Source organism: Ovis canadensis, chromosome 2 (assembly GCF_042477335.2).
Source record: "Ovis canadensis isolate MfBH-ARS-UI-01 breed Bighorn chromosome 2, ARS-UI_OviCan_v2, whole genome shotgun sequence".
NCBI lineage: Eukaryota > Metazoa > Chordata > Mammalia > Artiodactyla > Bovidae > Ovis > Ovis canadensis.
Window position 1 is genome coordinate 128,832,707 of NC_091246.1, and position 6,739 is coordinate 128,839,445.

The 6,739-nt window shown below is 38.7% G+C and overlaps 1 pseudogene; it reads left to right on the forward strand.

The window, feature by feature from the left end:
* Positions 1 to 3,686: 3,686 nt before the first annotated feature.
* LOC138434651 (transmembrane emp24 domain-containing protein 2 pseudogene) lies at positions 3,687 to 5,701 on the forward strand (annotated as a pseudogene).
* The last annotated feature ends 1,038 nt before the right edge of the window (positions 5,702 to 6,739 follow it).

Here is a 6,739-nt window from a genome sequence, read left to right on the forward strand (position 1 = left end):
GTCGCAATGTCCAATTTGTCATTTTTATGGCTTTCTTGGATTTCCCCAGTCTCTCAGTTTCCCCAGACTTTGCATCGCCATCCCTCAACCCTTTCTCAAGACCCCAGACCACAATTTAGGGACCAAATGTATGTTTAAGAGTTAATGGCCCACCTCAAGTTTTTCTCCTTGATAAGCTGGACTGCAATTAACGATTGTCTTGTCCTGGGTTTGAATGTTTTATTACCCTCCAGACCAGGCATTCCTCTGAATGCCTAGAAACAGGAGCAACAAGTATAGCTTTAGGCTAATGGAGCAAAATGTTTTTGTGAAAGAATAAGTTGAAATCAGAAAAATAACCAAGGCCCTAACCCTACACTGACTACCTAACAATTTCTACCTCACTAATAGGTCCCAAGTGAAGTTACTCAGTCATGTCCGACTCTTTGCAACCCCATGGACTGTAGCCTACCAGGCTCTTCCATCCATGGGATTCTCCAGGCAAGAGTGCTGGAGTGGGTTGCCATTTCCTTCTCCAGGAGATCTTCCCAACCCAGGGATCAAACCCCAGTCTCCCGCATTGCAGGCAGATGCTTTACCATCTGAGCCACCAGGGAAGACTCAAAGCAAATTCCAAACCCAGCAAGACAAACAACATTAAATCCTAAGGCTTGAGAGTAAATCTTTAATCTGATGCTCTGCCCTCTGGGCAGAGGCCCTGCCTTTCAGACCTACTGGGATGGGGATTTTGCCCTCTGGACACACAGTGCATTCCAGCTCCCATGGCTTTGCTGGGCACAGAGCATCATGCAGCATATTGCCTGGTCTGGAAACAGGCCAGTGGCTCAACCAGTCTGTAATTGTGGGGGAAGACTCACCCACATGACTTTCTGTGCACTAGTCTAGCCCCCATGGCTTGGGTGGTACCACCCCTGCAGACTTGGCCAGAGGTCTTCTGGCCTGTTGAAACCCATTTAACAGTGACCCCTACTTTTGAAACTAAGGTGGCAGGTCTGATGATTTCTGAATCACCTTTGGAATCCTTTTTCAAGAGAAGAGTATTGCATGTTAGTAGGAGAATAACTCTATGATCCCTTCTCATAAAATATAGGAAATCTAACAACTTTCCAAATTCCTTTCTGTCTCCTTCAGTTCTGATTGTCTGTTTTCCTGTTGGGATGACTGATTAAATCTGTGGTTCATACCTATACTAATCCCCTTATCAAAGGATCGCTTGGTCACATCCATAGTGTTTCCTTCAGAACATGCTTTCTAAAATTTTTGCGAAATGATGGGATAGGAATTTTCTAAATTTAAAATTCCTGCTTCCCCTTTGATTAACAGTTACCTCTTTAAGTCATTTCTATTCTCACATTTTACTATAAGTATTCAATCTTTACTTGGATCACTTTGCTTAGAAATAGCTTCAGCCAAATATCCAATTTCACTGCTCACAAGTTCTCTTGCTGCTGCTGCTGCTGCTGCTGCTGCTGCTAGGTCACTTCAGTCGTGTCAGACTCTGTGCGACCCCATAGACGGCAGCCCACCAGGCTCCCCCGTCCCTGGGATTCTCCAGGCAAGAGCACTGGAGTGGGTTGGCATTCCCTTCTCCAATGCATGGAAGTGAAAAATGAAAGTGAAGTCACTCAGTTGTGTCTGACTCTTAGCTACCCCATGGACTGCAGCCTACCAGGCTCCTCCATCCATGGGATTTTCCAGGCAAGAGTACTGGAGTGGGTTGCAATTGCTTTCTCCGTCCATGAAACACTAGGACTTGACAAAATTCAGCCAAGTTCTTCAACAGTTTGTAATAAAAATCACCTTTCCGGTAGTTTCCAATAACACATTCCTCATTTCCATCTGAGACTTCATCAGAAAGGCCTTTCTTGTGCATATTTCTACCAACGTTCTGTTCACAATCAGTGAGACATTCTCCAAGGAGTCTGATGAGGCTCTCTCTGCAGGTGTCCTCTTCTGCTGAGTCCTCCTGTGAATTGTCTTTAATGGTTTGTTCATGTTAAAATAGGTATTTTGTTACATACAAATCAAAACTCTCCCAGCTTTGCTCATTGTCTAGTTCCGAAACTACATCTACATTTTCAAGAATTTTTTACAACAGCATCTCTGCTGCTAGGTACCAATTTTTGTCTTAGTCTGTTTAGGCAAGTACAACAAAATATCACAGACTGAGTAGCTGATTAATAGCAAGAATATACTGCTCACAATTCTGGAGACTGGAAATCTGACATCAGGCAGTGATGAACCCAGGTGAATGTTTTTCCCAGGCTTCCTGTCAATTAAGATCCAGACCAGGGATTGAACCCTCCTCACCTGCTGCTCCTGCATTGCAGGTGAATTCTTTACCACTGAGTCACAGGGGAAGCTAAATCATATTACAGTTCTTACCAATTAGATATAAGCAGAAATGCTTGGCATTTGGGGGAAGATTCACATTAGGTGTCACACATACTTTTATCTCTTTATGTGAAAGAGAAACAATGCATAATGCTATCTATTTCCTGATTGTTATGGCTAAGAAATTAATGTCTAAATTCCTCATTTGTTTATTTAACTGTGCTTGGAGTTCTCTGTTATATGCTGACTATAACTAATGTACACACATCAAGAAATAGTGAAATTCAACTGAATTGCTTGGAGACCTGGCAAGTAAAGAGAAAATAATCTTGGGAAAATTAAAAAAAAAAAAACAAAATCAGAATGTATTTTATTGTTTATTAGTATGCATAAAAGGAGTATTGTCATAATTCTTTTATGTTTTTATAAGAAATTTAAATTGGCTAAAACTCTCTATATCTGGATAGATAGATATTATATATTTTTAATGAAGAAGTCATTTTATACTGTCCAATAATATAAACTAATGAAGAGAAAAAGAGAGAGATTTGAAAGATATTTAGAGGAAAAAATATAAACTATTAATGATGGTTATCCTTTGTGAGTGATTTTATTTTATTTTATTTTTTTTTGTGAGTGATTTTAATACAGACTTTTACTAAGAACAATATAGTAGGTTGGAATTGTTGGAATTTGTTCTTCTATTAATTTACATTCAAGGAAAACAGGGAAGAATATTAAAGTTCAGTGAAATGGCATCGTTACTGCAAAGATTAAGAAATAATGCACTTACAGTAATTTAGGACTTTAAGGCACTCACTCAGTCATATACTCCCAGTGTTCATGTTATGAATGCTGCTCTGTGGGAGACAGAAGTTCTTACTTTGCTCCTGAGGGTGATAAGGTTATATTGTTTGCAAAATTGGCACTCAAAGTGACAGGTAATTCCTGGTGGCTCATATAACACAAGAGATGGCTTTAATCCCTAGTGTCCTTATTGTGCTTCAAAGTCAACATGCCAAATACCAAGCTCATCTTTGTTCAGTAAATATTTTATTTATTATCTCAATTAGATTTTAAGTTCCTTATAGTCATGCCACTGAGCATAAAATATATAACAAATGAACAGATCGAGCTTTTGTTTGTTTATTTTGCTTATAATACCTGTTGTTTCTCTCTTTCCCCATACAATTAAAGTATTACTGCTTATTGGTGAGAATTTGGGAAAATGTATTTAAAATTTTAAAGAATATCAAAAGAATATCATCTTAAAAAGCTATGATCTTGGAAAAGGCAGCGGTGGTGGCAGCGACGACGGCGGCTCCGGAGGCCACAGTCCCGGTCCTGGCTTCGCCCCCAGCCCCACCATGGTGATGCTCGCTGAGCTGCTGGTGCTCCTGGCCGCCCTCCTGGCCACGGCTTCGGGCTACTTCGTCAGCATTGACGCGCATGCAGAGGAGTGTTTCTTCGAGCGGGTCACCTCGGGCACCAAGATGGGCCTCATCCTCGAGGTGGCAGAGGGCGGCTTCCTGGACATCGACGTGGAGATTACAGGACCTGATAATAAAGGAATTTATAAAGGAGACCGGGAGTCCAGCGGGAAATACACATTTGCTGCTCACATGGATGGAACATATGTTTTGTTTTAGCAATAGGATGTCTACCATGACTCCAAAGATAGTGATGTTCACCATTGATATCGGGGAAGCCCCCAAAGGACAAGACATGGAAACAGAAGCTCACCAGAACAAGCTAGAAGAAATGATTAATGAGCTTGCAGTGGTGATGACGGCTGTGAAGCATGAACAGGAATACATGGAAGTTCGAGAGAGAATACACAGAGCAATCAATGACAACACAAACAGCAGAGTGGTCCTTTGGTCCTTCTTTGAAGCTCTTGTTCTAGTTGCCATGACATTGGGACAGATCTACTACCTGAAGAGATTCTTCGAAGTCCGGAGGGTTGTTTAAAAACCTTTTCCCCATAATCCCAAATTCATAATTCACTGTTTACCAAACATCTTGGTCATAATAATGTCATTAGTTTCTATGTTTTTATTTTCTGAACTGTATCTTCACAGCTTATGTTTCTTTGTGATTAATAGATATTGGGGGAAAACACTTTTTTTAGGAAAGCTATAGTGAAAATTTGACATTTGATTGGCATAAATTCATATTTGAATTCTGCCTCCATTATACAGGCCCTCCCAAAACTCAAACACTGTAAGCCGAATATAGGTGTAGAGTCCTTAGTTTTCTTTCTTTTTATTTTCATTATAAAATACAGTTTGTTCAGGATAGTACTTTACTAAAATGACTCTATTCTTGGGATCCCTTATCCTGCAGTTCAAGTCATTAGAAAGATTCATTTTGTTGAGAAACAACAATCTGAATCTTGACATTTTCTATCCAGCTTGGTGGTAGAGCTCTATGACTAGAGTATGTGACCAGGTTGGTACTTTTAAACTTTGTCTATCTTGTTTTTGCTTTAAAGATAAGACTTAAACCAACAACCTTTACCCACCCCTCCAAAGTTTCACTTTGAACCTTAGAACTCAATCACCGCCACTTAGAATTGTTGACACAAGCAGCTCATAACCATTTTTTGGTTTCTGCCTAACCTTGTAAGAAGTCTGTTAATGCCAGTTCTCTGGGTGTTTCAGCAGACAGTAGCTCTTTTTTTTCTAGGCTGGCACATCCACCTTCTCTACTCTTGGCATGTAGGAGGCATGCATTCATGTAATTGGAAAAATCTGGATTTCCGATGCCAAAGGGTTAAAGCCTCTTGGATTTCTTTGCAGTGATATACAGCCACTATTTTATTTTTGATCAGTGGCATTTTGGCCACTGTTTAATTAGGGTACTGAACATCACTGTCAGTACTAGGGTTTTTGTTTTTCTTGGGTCTTTCTTTTTTGGCACGTGTGAATTTTGTTTTGTATAGAACGAAACAACTTTCTTTTGGTCTCTGATGATGGGTTTAAAAATCAAGGAGCATCTGGTTTTATTGTGGGGATGATCCAGGATTATGTTGCGACTGATATATATTGGTTACTTGTACATTTTTTTTTTTTTTTTGGATCTTTGCAAGGGGAAAACTACAAGTAAAGAGTTTTGTATAAGTAAATTTGTTACAGGTTTTCATGTTCAGGGTAAACAATTTTTCAGCCTTGGGTGAAAATACTTGCAACAGTTTAAGGTGACTGAGTTTTACCTTAGGACAACTGTTGCATGCCAATTTGTGTGCGTGTGTGTGTGCAAACACTTCAAAATTGAGTTAAAAGATGTAAATTTAAAATTGGTTGTATATCTGATCTGCCTCACATTCAGTAAATAAACAGTTCTTTTTAAAAACAAAAAGAAAAACAAACAAACAAACAAAAAAGCTATGATCTTCTTAACCAGAAATGAAATGAACATTGTGTCTATTTTTTCACCTTAGAAAGTTTTAAAAATTTGGTTGTAATTATATTTCACCTGATTTTTTGCCAATTAACATTACTTTGGAATGCTATATAAAATTTTTATAACCATAATTTTAATGTTTACGTACTATTGCCTTAAAACAATGTGATGTAATATGAATAACCATTGCTTTTTCAATTATTTACCCTGTTAAATAAGACTAGAGTCATTTTTTGTTTATTTGGTTGAGTGTGCATGTCTGATTGTTTTCCCAGGTAAGTTAGTTTTAATGTTATAATTGCTTTAAATCTAAGAAACTATGCATTTCAAGGGTACTATTCAATAACAAATTATTGTTATTTGTAAAGAAAAGGTTTTGCTATTTTAATAGGTTAATTGTGCTTATTATTATTTTAATTTGAATAATTTGCACTTTAATGTTAAGAAACACCTTTTTTTTTTCCTTTGACCTGGCTTCACAGGTGGTGCTAGTGATAAAGAAACTAGCTGCCAATGTAGAAGACTTAAGAGACATGGGTTGGATCTCTGGGTCCAGAAGATCCCCTGGAGGAGGGCCTGGCAACCCACTCCAGTATTCTTGCCTGGAGAATCCCATGGACAGAGGAGGCTGGCGGGCTGCAATCCATAGGGTCGCACAGATTTGGACACAACTGAAGCAATCAGTGTAACATGCAAGCACGTAGGCACCTCACTCCTGGGTTCAAATCTTAGTACCTTTGTATTAAGGTAAATGGTGACTGTAACAGTTGTCTAATTTCCATAGTCATAATCTTCATCATGGTATCAAAAGTCTGAGAACCCAATCCCTGAATTATATTTACTACTTTTTTTTTCCATTATAAGCTAATATAATCACAATCTCTACAGAACATTTTGTAAATGAGTTTGCTCAAGATCAGTGTTAAATTCTCCATCCCCGCTTTTAAGCAGCTAAGTTGGAACAGGTGAAGAATATTTCTAGCATGCTCAATTGGTTATT